The 13,562-nt window shown below is 54.0% G+C and overlaps 1 protein-coding gene across 1 annotated transcript in view; it reads right to left on the bottom strand.

The window, feature by feature from the left end:
* Positions 1 to 13,562, bottom strand: part of LOC118678602 (DNA-directed RNA polymerase II subunit RPB2-like) — a 57,300-nt gene that overhangs the window by 43,421 nt on the left and 317 nt on the right.

Here is a 13,562-nt window from a genome sequence, read left to right as displayed (position 1 = left end):
TGTCCTATTAAGAAGATTAAAACTTCTTTTTATCATCCTAGGAGAGAAGAAAGTCCTCGCCCTTTGAGGCCTCAGTCTACCCACCTATACGCGACCTTCAAATGACCCAATCATGTCCCATTACTAGACACACTGCTCATGTTTTGGGATGTTCTCAAAGTTGGGGTGCACCCAAAGAGCTCTTCTAGTGGGGGTGGGAGGGTCATATCCACCGCTCATTTCCACCCCTTCCCTGTCCCACAACCCCCTGGGGAAGGCGGGATGCCTGATTCTACCCATTTGACAGAAGGGCAAGTAGCTGGCATGTGCACTTCCGGTTCTCCAAACTCCATTCATGAGTTGCAGCTAAAATTCTCCAAAGTGGGGGACCCCGCAGCCCCTGCTGGGCATGGTCTGAGGACCCCCTGCCAGGAGTTCCAGTCAATCATCTGATCCGGGTCACTGGCTGCCCACATGACAAGGATTTCACTCAATGGGCACGGCATGCCTCAGTGTTGCTTTCTGTCAAATGGGGCAACAAATTGCATCTTGAACCCTCCCCACCATGAGTTGGACGGGACTGGCAAAAACTGAACTGTCTGGGCCCTGGCTGGGTAGCTCGGTTGGAGTGTCGTCCCAGTGCGCCAACGTTGCAGGTCAATCCCTGGTCTGGGAACATGCAAGAAGCAACCAAATGAATGCATAAGGGGGTGGAACAGCAAACTGATCTATCTATCTATCTGTCAAATCAATATTTTTTTTAAGAATTGAACTCTATGTGGCCAATAAGGACCAGTCCTTCCACTGAGCCTGTCCTTACAGGTGGGGTGGGGGTGAAGGATGAGGTTGGGGTGAAATCTGGAGAAGGGGGGACATTTGAGAGCACCTAAGAGGAACACTTTAGAGAAGCATGACTTTGGAATGTCCCCAGGAATGGTGTCACGCCCTCTGCCTGACACTTGGTAGGTGCCCTGCAGGTATTTACAGAAATCCAGCCGCCTCATGCTCCATCAGCCACATCCTCAGGCGGGGCCTGTCCATGCCTCTAGCAGGCGAGTCCCCCCAGCTCTGGCATCTTCCTCTCTTCCTCTCTCAGGAAGATTCAGCCTTCCCAGATCGGGGTGGGCTTCTGGCTGCGCCAGCCTGCCGCCTCTCTGCAGAGCATTGAAACCAGTCAAGCAACGGGCATGTCATGGGACATGGAGCCGTGGCAAAGCGGTTAGAGGTCTGGCCCTGACCCTGGCTCTGCCACTTGCTTTTGGGGGACCTTAGGCACTTCCCTCTCCTCATCTTTCCTGGGAAGAAACTGAGGCTCAGAGACGGGCAGTGATTCATCCAAGTCACACAGCTGCTAAGTGGCAGAGGAGAGTTGGAACCCAGGTCTGTCTGGACTCAAAGCCCACTTTCCTCCCGCTCTGCCCCCTCTGCGCCTGGACCGCCCTGGCAGGTAAAAAGGGAGCAGCCCAGGCTAGGTGGAGCCACCTGGTGGCAGAGCCCAGCTTTAGATGCTGTCTGAGCCCTGCAAAAGCAAAGGTGGTGGGTGGACCTCCGGGCAGAGCCGGGCCCCCAGCCCAGCCCAGCCCTCTGAACCCAAATCCAGATGCTAAGAAGGTCCCAGGGTTCCCATGCAGCAGCCTAGACACCCCATGAGTTACAGGTGTACCCTTTATTCCTCCCACCCACTGGCTCTCAGACACTGATGGTCTCTTGGCTTCTCAGTGGGGCGTGGGGGAGCTGTGAGGCACCCCTGAGTTACACTCGATGTTACTTACAGGCCAGCTCTCACCTGGTGGAGCTCGTTTATTGAGCTCTTACTACATACAAGGTGCTGTGCTCAGGGCCTGGTGACTCGCATCAAACTCTCCTGCCCTCGGAAGGAGGGGGCACCATCGCCCCGTTACCTGATGAAGTAGAGGTGCTACTGTGCCACCTCCTGGGGACACCTGGGTGTTTGGAGCTACCTGAGCCAAGGTCGTGGTTCCCAAAGTGTGGTCTGGGCCGGCGGCAACAGCAGCAGCACCTGATTGCAATTTCCTCCAGGACAGAGGCAGCCTCCCTCTCCTGGCCCCTCCCGGGCAGGGCACCTGCAGTTCCTGAAGTCACGTGGCCCAGGCCGCCGCCGGGGCTGAGCTCACAGGATCCGCAGCCTTGCCGTCCTGGACAGGCTACTTTGGGTCACAGTCTCTCTTAAAGAGAGACCGACCTGCTTGGACCCTGAAGGCTCCCCGTGTCTGATCCACCGGCAACTGCAGCGGCTCCCCTCAATCGGCTCCTTCTCCCAGGCCGTGTGAGTGCCCTCGCCCTGGAAGGACTAGCTCCCGGGCCCCTGCCTGGCTGGGCCAAGATACACAGCTCCCACCTTTCCGCCCAGCCATCTTGGAGAGAATGAGCCACTTTGTGGGCCCTGCCGGCCGCCCTGCCCGGGGTGGTCCTGGCATCCCCGTGAGCCTGGCCTCCGGCAGCCCCGCCAGCTGGCCCGACACCGGGCTCTGGGGCCGTGCACGCCCAGGGGAGGCCACATCCCCGCTCTCTCGTCAGAGGTCCGAGTTGTTCTAGAAGCATCCGATGGTGGTTTTCAAAAACCTTATTTTACTTCTGTTTTGAAATAAAATGATCTTATAGCCGAAGGAAAGGCATGTGGGGGGAGGGGACCGCCCGTGCATGGTGAGCTGATGAAGAGAGACACCCCCTCTCCCCTCTGCCTCGAGCTTTAAGAAACTGACGGCAACTTGGGGTTCTGTCCTCAGCTTTCCAGGAAGAGTTTTTCCCGATGTCACTTCAGTCAACCCCAAGTCCCCGGGTCCTGGAACGGGCCGGTTACCCCTTCTCCGCCATTAGAGACTCGGTAGGTGCATGCCACTCTCTCCTGAATGGAATTTAGTAGCGTCTGTGACACAAGTGACCCTTCCCCGTCACCTTCCCCTCACACAATCTTTTTTTTAACTCTTTTAAAAATATATATTTTAAAAAAAATTCTTTTTGTTTTATTACTTAAAGTATTACAAAGAGTAGTACATATGTCTCCTTTTTATTTTCCCCCTTGACCTTCCCCCGGCCTCCCCTACCCCCCAGTGTCTTGTGTCCATTGGTTATGCTTATATGCATGCATACAAGTCCTTTGGTTGATCTCTTACCCACCCCCCGCTCCCAAACCTTCCTGGCCTTCCCGCTGTAGTTTGACAGTCTGTTCGAGGCTGCTCTGCCTCTGTATGTATTTTTGTTCATCAGTTTATAATGGTCTTTATTATCCATGAATGAGTGAGATCATGTGGTATTTTTCTTTCACTGACTGGCTTATTTCACTTAGCAGAATGCTCTCCAGTTCCATCCATGCTGCTGCAAATGGTAAGAATTCCTTCTTTTTTACAGCAGCATAGTATTCCATTGTATAGATGTACCACAGTTTTCTAATCCACTCATCTGTTGTTGGATACTTAGGCTGTTTCCAAATCTTAGCTATTGTAAATTGTGCTGCTATGAACATAGGGGTGCATATATCCTTTCTGATTGGTGTTTCTGGTTTCTTGGGATATATTCCTAGAAGTGGGATCACTGGATCAAATGGGAGTTCCATTTTTAACGTTTTGAGGAAACTCCATACTGTCTTCCACAGTGGCTGCACCAGTCTGCATTCCCACCAGCAGCGCATGCATCCTCTCCAGCACTTGTCGTTTGTTGATTTGTTGATGATAGCCATTCTGACAGGTGTGAGATGGTACCTCGTTGTTGTTTTGATTTGCGTCTCTCGGATGATTAGTGACTTTGAGCATGTTTTCATATGTCTCTTGGCTTTCTGAATGTCCTCTTTTGAAAAGTGTCTATTAAGGTCCTTTGCCCATTTTTTGATTGGATTGTTTATCTTCCTTTTGTAGTCCAGACAGTCTCTTCAATAAATGGTGTTGGGAAAATTGGGCAGATACATGCAAAAAAAATGAAACTAGACCACCAACTTACACCATACACAAAAATAAACTCAAAATGGATAAAGGACTTAAATGTAAGACGGGAAACCATAAAAATACTAGAGGAATCCAAAGGCAACAAAATCTCAGACATATGCCGAAGCAATTTCTTCACCGATACAGCTCCTAGGGCAGCCGTGGGCAAACTACGGCCCGCGGGCCGGATCCTGCCCGTTTGAAATGAATAAAACTAAAAAAAAAAAAAAAAAAAAAAAAAAGACCGTACCTTTTTATGTAATGATGTTTACTTTGAATTTATATTAGTTCACACAAACACTCCATCCATGCTTTTGTTCCGGCCCTCCGGTCCAGTTTAAGAACCCATTATGGCCCTCGAGTCAAAAAGTTTGCCCACCCCTGTCCTAGGGCATTGGAAACTAAAGAGAAAATAAACAAATGGGACCACATCAAAATAAAAAGCTTCTGCACAGCAAAAGAAACCATCAACAAAACGACGAGAAAACCCACTGCGCGGGAAAACATATTTGCCAATGTCATATCTGATAAGGGCCTAATCTCCAAAATTTATAGGGAACTCATACAACTTAACAAAAGGAAGATGAACCATCCGCCAACAGTATCTCTTGACGCTGCGACTGTTTGGCTGTGGCCACCCCCAGCGTAGCAGCCACCAGCATCTCACACCAGGATGGCCACGCGGGCTCCTCCCGGCCTCCATGCTGCCCCCTGCAGGTCACTCCTCGAAACAGCCGGGGAGGGCTCTTCGAAGTAAGTCCGCTTCAGGTACTGGTCTGTAAGTCCCCTGGGGATTGAACAAACAGCCTTTTGTGAACAGAAAGAAAGAGACGTTCAGTGAATTAGGACGAGAGGGTGCCTGGCTCAGCCCGGTCACAGGACATCCCCCCCCTTCCCACCCCCCCCCCCCCCCCCCCCGCGAGCAGGAGGCGTGAGGACGGAAGACTGCTCGCCTCCCCCAGAGAGCAGGGCCAGACAGGACGGCCACTTTCGCCATGGCCACTCCACGTTGTCCTGCAGGTTACAGCCCCGGACTTAGGCGAGAAAATAAAAGGCAAGCAGACTAGAAAGGAAGAAGTAAAACTGTGCCTCCTCACAGATGCCCGACCCCCTGGGGCACGCAGCCCCAAGAGTCCTGACTCATAGCAGGTACCGATCTCTGTGGCCGATTTGAAGACATCGGAACGGTGTCCCCGACCGAGTGTGCGGCCGGGAAGATGGGTGCAGAGCCGGCCTAGGAATCACATCAGGTTCCAGAGGAGACACCCCCCCACACACACCCGCCCCGTGGTTCTCCCTCCGAAAGCCCTGCTCGGACTTTCAGCAGCACGTGTCTGGCTCAGAGTAAACACTGCGTGAATATCCATCCAGGTGGGGGCTGCAAACATGGCCTCTGACTCCCAAGGCTCTAAGTGAAATCCGCCGTCCTCACTCCCGCCTCCGAGGCCCTGTGTGGCGCGGACCCTGCCCACTTTCCAGCTGCTTCCTATGGTTCCTCCCTCCCTGCACGCAGCCACCTGTCCTTCCTTGTCTTCCTCCAACGATCCAAGTTCTTCCCGCGCCAGGGCCTTTGCACGTGCGCTTCCTCTCCCAGAATGCTGCCTTCACTTGGCTCGGTCTTGTCCCTTAGGTCTTCGTTGAATGCAGCGGGTCTCAAACGGGGAGAGATTTTGGTGGCCACAACTGGAGGGAAGCCACCAGCATCTAGGGCAGGGGTTGGCAAACTTTTTGACTTGAGGGCCACAACGGGTTCTTAAACTGGACCGGAGAGCCAGAACAAAAGCATGGATGGAGTGTTTGTGTGAACTAATATAAATTCAAAGTAAACATCATTACATAAAACGGTACGGTCTTTTATTTCAATAGTTTTATTCATTTCAAACGGGCCCCTGCGGGCCGTAGTTTGCCCACGGCTGATCTAGAGAGTAGGGGCCGAGGATTCTTCTCAACATCCTGCGACGCCCCGGACAGCTCCCAGCCGCAGAGAATTAGCAGCCCCGAATGTCAGGAGTGTAAGATGGAGACGCTCTGGCCGAATGTCAGGGCGCTCACCTTGCTAATGGAAGGAGGTTTCCCCGTTAGTCTTTCTCCTCATGTCCCTCCAGCGCAATCTGGACCAGACCCACAGCAGCCAGCCCAGGGGATTTGAGGAGATACTCGGGTGCTCAGAACACACTGCATGGCCCCGCGTCTGTCAGGTTCGCAGAAGCAGGGACTGACACGGAGGAGGTGTGTGCACGGGATTTATGAAGGAAGGGCCCTGGGAGAGCCCGAGGTGATGAAGCGAGGCAGAGGGGGAGCAGGAAGAGCCCGCAGGGCGAGGTCTCAGCAAAGCCCCAGCTTAGCCCGATCCTGTGGGGACTCAGGAGTGTAAATTACAGCTTGGCGATCGTCCACCTCCTTCCAGGCAGAGCAACTGGGCTTCTGTACCCCTGTCCTGTCCCTCCAGTGCGATATCCGGGCGTCTTCCGTCGCCCACACCATCGGCCCTCCGGGCTGCAGGCCGGGCAGCTGGCGGCCTGGGAGCGGACCGCCAAGGACAATGCAGGTGCGGCCGCCAGGCCGGGGGCGCTCACGGAAGGGAGAGGATGTTCGCACAGACACATCTGCGGGGTCGGGATGGAGGACTGACCATGCTCATCTGCAGGAAACCTGGGCCATCCCATGTGACTTTGCTGGTCTGCAAAGTGACAGGTCCTGTGGGTTTGTCCCTCCCTCCCAGAGGCCAGCAGAAGGGGAGCAGCATTGGTGAGCAGCTCCTGGGAGCTGGGAGAGGGGTGTGACGTCAGTGGGCGTCATTGGTACCAAACCTTTGCCCGGAGCTTTTGCCACGCGTGCCCCTCCCGTCATAGAAGGGGAGACAGGCTTCGCTCCTCACCCTGATTTATGTTTCTACTGAGGTTGCCCAGAAAAAGAACACCCATACGTCAAGTCCACTTGGCTCCATTAGCTCCCGGGGCTTCTTCGCTCCCGCGAGCAATCCTCTGCCTCTTTGAGCCGCCAGCCATCTCCAGGAGGTCTTTTACTTCACGGATGGATGGACGGATGGACGGACAGACGAGGTTGGGTGTGGCTGAGAACTTCCGGAAGTTGTTTCCAAAATTCTATGTGGATCTGGGTTTTCAAAGTGAGATCTGTGGGTACCCAGGTGGTCCGAGACCCAAAACACATGGAAGGTAGAAGGTAGACATTCCCCTGGCTGTAGCATTGAATGTTCTGTTTCACTGTGTTTATTGGTTTGCTCAGGCTGCCATAACGCAATGCCGCAATGCGCGGGACTTAGAAATTTACTCTCTGGGTTCCAGAGGCTGGAGTCCAAGATCAAGGTGTCGGTGGGTGGTTCCTTCTGAGGCTGAGCAAGGAGGTTGGTGCCTCGCCTGTCCCTGGCTCCCGGTGGCTTGCGGGCAATCTTTGGAGTTCCTGGCTGGAGGGTGTTTCACCCTGACCTCTGCCTGCACCTTCCCGGGCTGTTCGTGTCCCCCCCTCCCCCCATGTGCAGTTCTGTTCCCAAAGGCCCCCTTTTTATAAGGATGCCGGTCCTATTGGGCTAGGGCCACCCTGCGCCAGTATGACCTCTGCAACGACCCTCTTTCCAAAAAGGTCAGGATTTCAAGATAAGAATATTCGGGAAACTCAATTCCCTGCCCCTTACTCCTGCTCCCTGGGCTCACCTGCCTGCACAGGAGCCCTTGCCTCAAGCTCTGGTTCAGACCTGGGCTACGATGCTCTGCAGGTGATGGCGACAGGGGAACAGGGGTGGCCTTCTCCCTGGTGCCATCAGCACGTCCCCTGTGGGCCCTGATGAAGCTCTTAGGAGGGAGAGAGAAGTGGGAGGTGAGAGCAGGAGGCGCAGGGACTGGGGCATCCGGGCCCAGGGACAAGCCACCAGGACAGCCCTGTTCCCCAGAAGCCCCGGATGTCACACACTGTTGTTTGTAAACTTGCTTCCCTAACACCCCATGTTCCCCAAATTAGAAAAGCGCTCCCTGCTCCTGAGCAGCAGGAGTGCTCCGTCCTGCGGCCACAGCTCGAAGCTTTGACACTTTGCCAGTTACTCAGAGGCCCTGCACCTCGGTTTTCTCATCTGTAAAATGGGGTCATCGCAGAGCTGGCCTCAGAGTGGGTGAAGGTTCATGTGGGGTCAGTGCTGCAGGCGGCTTCCTGCCCTGCCTAGTTCCCAGTGAGTGGCAACCAAGAAAAACATAAGCCAGTAGTTTCCACGGAGGGGGCGTGGCCAGAGGCGTGGCCAGAAGGGGGAGTGACCGGAAGGGAGCGCGTTGACATTTCCTGGGGCTGAGAACCTGCTGCTGGTGTCCTGGCTGTGACAGCTCCAGGCGCTGACCCGCACCCTCTCCTGCATGTGTTACACTTTATTTAAAAAACATGTTCTTACTGATTTTTACAGAGAGAAGAAGGGAGAAGGATAGAGAGAAACATTGATGAGAGAGGACCATCATCGACCGGCTGCCTCCTGCACACCTCCTACTCGGGATAGAGCCTGCAAGCCAGGCATGTGCCCTGACTGGGAATCGAACCAGTGACCTCTTGGCTCCTGGGTCAATGCTCAGCCACTGAGCCATGCTGGCTGGGCTGCGTGTTATACTTTAATGAGGCATTCGAAGCCAGGAAGTACTAACATTACCCATTGCTGCTGCTGGTGGCGTCATCGCACCCAGCCTGCAGAGGAGGTGGGAGAATTCTCGGCCTCAGTGAACAACCCTGTAAGCAGTAGCCCAGACCTCCCATTTAGGGTTTGGGGTACCTCCCAGGTGGGCTGGTTCCTGGGTGCATGACTCCCCATCTCCAGACCTCAGTTTCCCCACGGGTCACATGGAAAGAAATCCCCCTTGCCTAATTGCAGTGTCTCATCCTGGCTCCCCATTTTACTGATGGGGAAACTGAGGCCCCAAACAGTTCATTACAACTGAGGAGGTACTACTATTCTTAGAATGGCCCTAACTGCCCTGGCCGGTATGCTCAGTGGTTAGAATGTCAACCCACACACCGAAGGGTCACGAGTTCAATTCCCAGCCAAGGGCATGTACCTGGGTTGCAGGTTTGATCCCTGGCCCCAGCTGGGGCACCAGCGGGAGGCAACCGATGTGTCTCATCGCTGTTTCTCTCTCTCTCCCCATCCCTCTCTCCCTCCCACTCTCTCTAAAATTCAGTGGAAAAAATATCCTCTGGTTTTTTAAAGCAAAGAATGTCCCCAAGGGCACAGTGACACCGGCTGGCCTGTATGCGCTCCGGGGACCAGGCACCCCCGTCTTCGCTCATCCCATCCTCCCTTCGAACTCCCATTGTGCAGAGGAGGAAACTGAGGCACCAGGGAGTCAGAGCCACAGAAGCTAGGCTCCTGCTCCTGCCTGCCCTTAGCGCCAGGCCCCGCGGATGGGGGGGGGTGCTCCTGGCTTCCCCCCCCCCGCCCCCGCCCCCCTCCCCCTCCCGAGCATTAGCCGGGCTGGGCCCCGGCCAAGTCTCAGCTGTCACAGCGATCCCACCTTTGATCACCAGTCAGCGTGCTTGAAGTGCCGAGTCTCCCAGATGTTGGGCTGATCAAAGGCAGCTGTTGCCCGGACCCTCCCCAGAGCACGAGATTATGGACGCGGGCTGGAGGGAGGCGGCGCGGGGAGGGGCAGGCACGTGACGGATGGAGCAGCGGCCAGCGGGGCGGGGCGAGGCGGGGCGCGGCGGGGCGGCGGGGCGCAGGGGCCGCAGGTTGAAGAAGGACCAGGTTCCGCCAGCGCTGGACAGAGAACCTGATGCTTGGAACACATACGCCATGGGCCTCACTTCAACTCGCAGCTACAGGGACCCTCCCACCCAGATCCGCAGCCAAATCTCAGAGATTAAGCTCATTATGTCATTAATAATGACATCATTCTTTCCCATGACATCCCCACGCCACGGACGCTGGTTTTTTCTTGCAGGTCGTCAAGAGCTGAATTTTATATTTCCAATTAATTAAAACCTCGGAGATGAAGCAGAGTGTATACATAATGGTGGGAGTCTTGAGTTTCCAGCAGTTACAGGAAGGGGGTTGGGGGGTGCGGGAAGGGCTACACCGGAAACCTACGGTGGTCTTTGACTTTTTTCCTCATTCATTGATTCAACAAAATGCATGGGCATTGCTCTCCAATAATAGTGCCTAAGGTTTGTTAAGTGCTTGTTGGACTCAGAAACAGCTTGTCTCTATTCGTACTATTAATATACGCTATTTTTATAATAAAGAGATTTTTCAAATGTAAGCAAAATATTAAATGGCGGATATCAATTTTCTAAAAGACATGACATAACTACGTAAGGGATAGATGATAGAGATAGAGACAGATAGATACACCGTCAGATATAACACTAAAAAAAAAAAGCGTTGATGGCCCGGTGGGCATGGCTCAATGGTTGAGCGTTGACCTATGAACCAGGAGGTCACGGTTCAATTCCCGTTCAGGGCATGTGCCTGGGTTTCAGGCTCAATCCCCAGTGGGGGGTGTGCAGGAGGCAGCCGATCAATGATTCTCTCTCATCACTGATGTTTCTATCTTTCTCTCCCTCTCCCTTCCTCTCTGAAATCAATAAAAAATACATATATTTTAAAAGCGTTGATGTACACAAGACCCCAGCACCTGCGACTTGATTGGCAGGTGGCTAATCGCACCCCCGCCCCTTGCCTCAGTTTCCATTTCCTGTGGGAGAAATAGAAATGCCTGGAGTGTGCGAATGGCTCCGTTCCTACCCTCAAACCCCACGGTTACAAGCTCTAACCAGACCTGGGATGATGGCGGCTCCCTTTGCTGAGTGTGTGGCCCGGGCCAAGCCTTTGAATACATTTTCTCTAACCCTCTCAACACCGACGTAGCAAACACTGTCCTGACTTTACCAGCTGAGGACCCCGAAGGCAGGGGTGCGCAGGCGCGGCTCTTGCCAGCTCTTGGGAGCGGACTGTTCAATTTTCAGGAATTTTGTGCATCGGTTGTTAAACAAGGCCATTATTAACAATTAAATTGTGTAAACTTACAATTAAATAGATTATATTAAAAATCAAGGAAATGCTCAAAACTTCCCCCTCTCTCATGGTTTTACTGCGCTTTTATCTATGCTCTAGAGCAGCGGTTCTCAACCTGGGGGTCGAACGACCTTTTCACAGGGGTCGCCTAAGACCATGGGAAAACACATATATAATTACATTGTTTTTGTGATTAATCACTATGCTTTAATTATGTTCAGTTTGTAACAATGAAAATATTTCCTGCATAGCAGATATTTACATGACGATTCATAACAGTAGCAAAATTGCAGTTATAAAGTAGCAACGAAAATAATTTTATGCTTGGGGGTCACCATAACACGAGGAACTGTATTAAAGGGTCCGGCATCAGGAAGGTTGAGAACCGCTGCTCTAGAGGTTGCTTCTGGCTGGTGGGATGCTACCGTGTGTTTATAGAAATAAGCCACGGCGGGGGCATTGACACCAGGGAAATGGGCAAATGCCTCAGAGCCAAGGTACCAAGTCTCCCAGGTACGTAAAGAAATAAAATGCTAGTTTCCTTTAAGCAAATCGAACCCTGTCCTGGCGATGTGACAAGCTTTAAACAAGGTGCATCCTCGCTGCACCCTGCCCGGGAGATGGACGCTGCTTCCCGGACACACAGCTGAGACTCGGTGCTGGTGAGGATCGTGGCTCATTATTGAGCACTTACTGTATGCCAGGGTGCGTGCAGAGCCCTGTAAGAACATTATCTCCTCCTTCCCCACAACACATGTTTGGACATTTAACATGTTTGGGAAGACCCACCCCCTTCATTCTCCCGTTCCCCTAGTCGAGGCCCCAAGGTTACACGCCACCCTTGGGAATAGGAGGTGCCCTGACGCACAGCTAACGGTGCCCCGCCTGCTCCTCCTGGCCTTGCAGAGCCCGTCCTCCTCCCCAAACACTATTTCCTCAGACACAAGAGCAGGCGCCATCACTGCCCGTCGTGAGGAAGTCCAGCGCCCGTCCTGGTGCCAGCAGCTGACTTCCACGGCCACAGGGTTCGAGGTCAGGTCGACCCCATCCCCAATCGAGATGTGGCAACGCAAGGTCAAGGCCCACCGTGCTCGGACCCACACTTCAGTTCATCCTCGCAGTCCCCGTTTCCTTTATGACCTGGCTCCCCAAGCGTCTCGGCCCTCACATGCCGAGGCCCCCACCCTCTGCCCTGCACTCAGGGTGCTCTTCCCCGAATCATCTCCTCCTTCCAGTGCAACTCGGGGGCCTCCTCACTTCCTCTGGGTTTCTCCCTCCTGACACACCCGGGCAGGTGAGGGCCTGCTCCCTGGCCCCCAGGCTCTCCGAGAAACCGCAGGAGGGAGCATTTAACATCTCTAGTGAGCAGCAAGCTGGGTAGCAGCCCCTCCAAAGACTTGGACCCAATCAGAGGGAGTATGTCTTGGAGACAACTGGTCTACCCGCACTGCTGAGCACGGCTGAGCATCACCTCTGCTTAGCCTGCTCGCCAGCTGGCCCACACGGTCTCTCTCCAGCTCTACCTGCTTGAAGGTGGGAGCCGTGTCCCTCTGGAGGTAGGAACCACGTCCCACTGTCTCGGTCAATATTTGCTGCGTGTCAAAGGGACTCCAGCTTCCCTGGTTACCAGCTGTTCTGGGCTCGTTGGTGAAATGGGTCAATAGACGTATCTGCCTGTGGTTTGGCATCAGAGGGACAAAGAGCTTAGCCTGATCCCCATCAGCCAGGGGAGGTGTTTATTATGACTTTGCGTGGTTCGTTTCCTGGGCTTGTTGGCCGAAAGAAGTCCTTCCCAGGGAAAGAGAGCGGGCGTGAGCGGCATGGGTGCCAGCGAGGGAGCCCAGGCTCAGCCGCGTGCTCCCGGGCTGGAGTCTCCTCCCCCCTCCATCCTGCCCCTAAGAGCATGAGACCAACGGGGGGCTGATCAATCACCAGGACTTTAAAGGCCGCTGGGCTCTCATGCCCGTGTCCTCCCAATGTTTCTCTTAGCTGCGTGCTAACACCCGTTTGTTTAGGGCTCGCAGCAAATACATCTTGGCGAGGACTTTGATCGCTGGCAGCTGTGTACGTGTGAGTGAGGCGGAGTCCCAGGGGCAGACAGAGCCTGGGAAGGAGGCGGGCTGGCCTTGCCTCTCTTATGCCCTCTGGGTCCGGCCCTTCATCCTCCGCGCCCCACCCCAGCGTGCTGCCCTTAGAGGCAGAATCAAGAGCAAGAGCCCCTGGCTCCAAAGTCACAGAGTCCTGGGTTCCAACCAGAATCTCTTACTTTCCAGCTGTGTGACCTGGGGCAAGTCACTCAACCTCTCTGGGCATCCCTTTCCTCATCTGTTAAAAGGGCATTAGAATAGTTCTGGAAGCCAGTAGCTTGCCCAGGAATAAATAAGATCCTTCCCTAAAGCACTTGGAGTGAGGGAGGAACTTACATGTTCGAAGGAGCAAGCATTTTGGCTCTGTTTGCAAGAAAGTCACCACCGAATTGCCATTACAAGCACAGACAGGTGCCGGGTGCCGCCAAGCCCCGAGGGTCCTGCTGTGTGACCTTGGGCACGTCACTTCCCCTCTTGGAGCCTCAGTCTCCTCATCTGTCAAATGGAAAGCATAACAGCACCTCCCTAATGGGGAAGCGAATGGGAACGTGATGA

This window comes from Myotis myotis, unplaced genomic scaffold, assembly GCF_014108235.1.
Source record: "Myotis myotis isolate mMyoMyo1 unplaced genomic scaffold, mMyoMyo1.p scaffold_m19_p_20, whole genome shotgun sequence".
Lineage (NCBI taxonomy): Eukaryota > Metazoa > Chordata > Mammalia > Chiroptera > Vespertilionidae > Myotis > Myotis myotis.
Note: the sequence above shows the minus strand (reverse complement) of the source record. Positions and strands in the feature narration are given on the sequence as shown.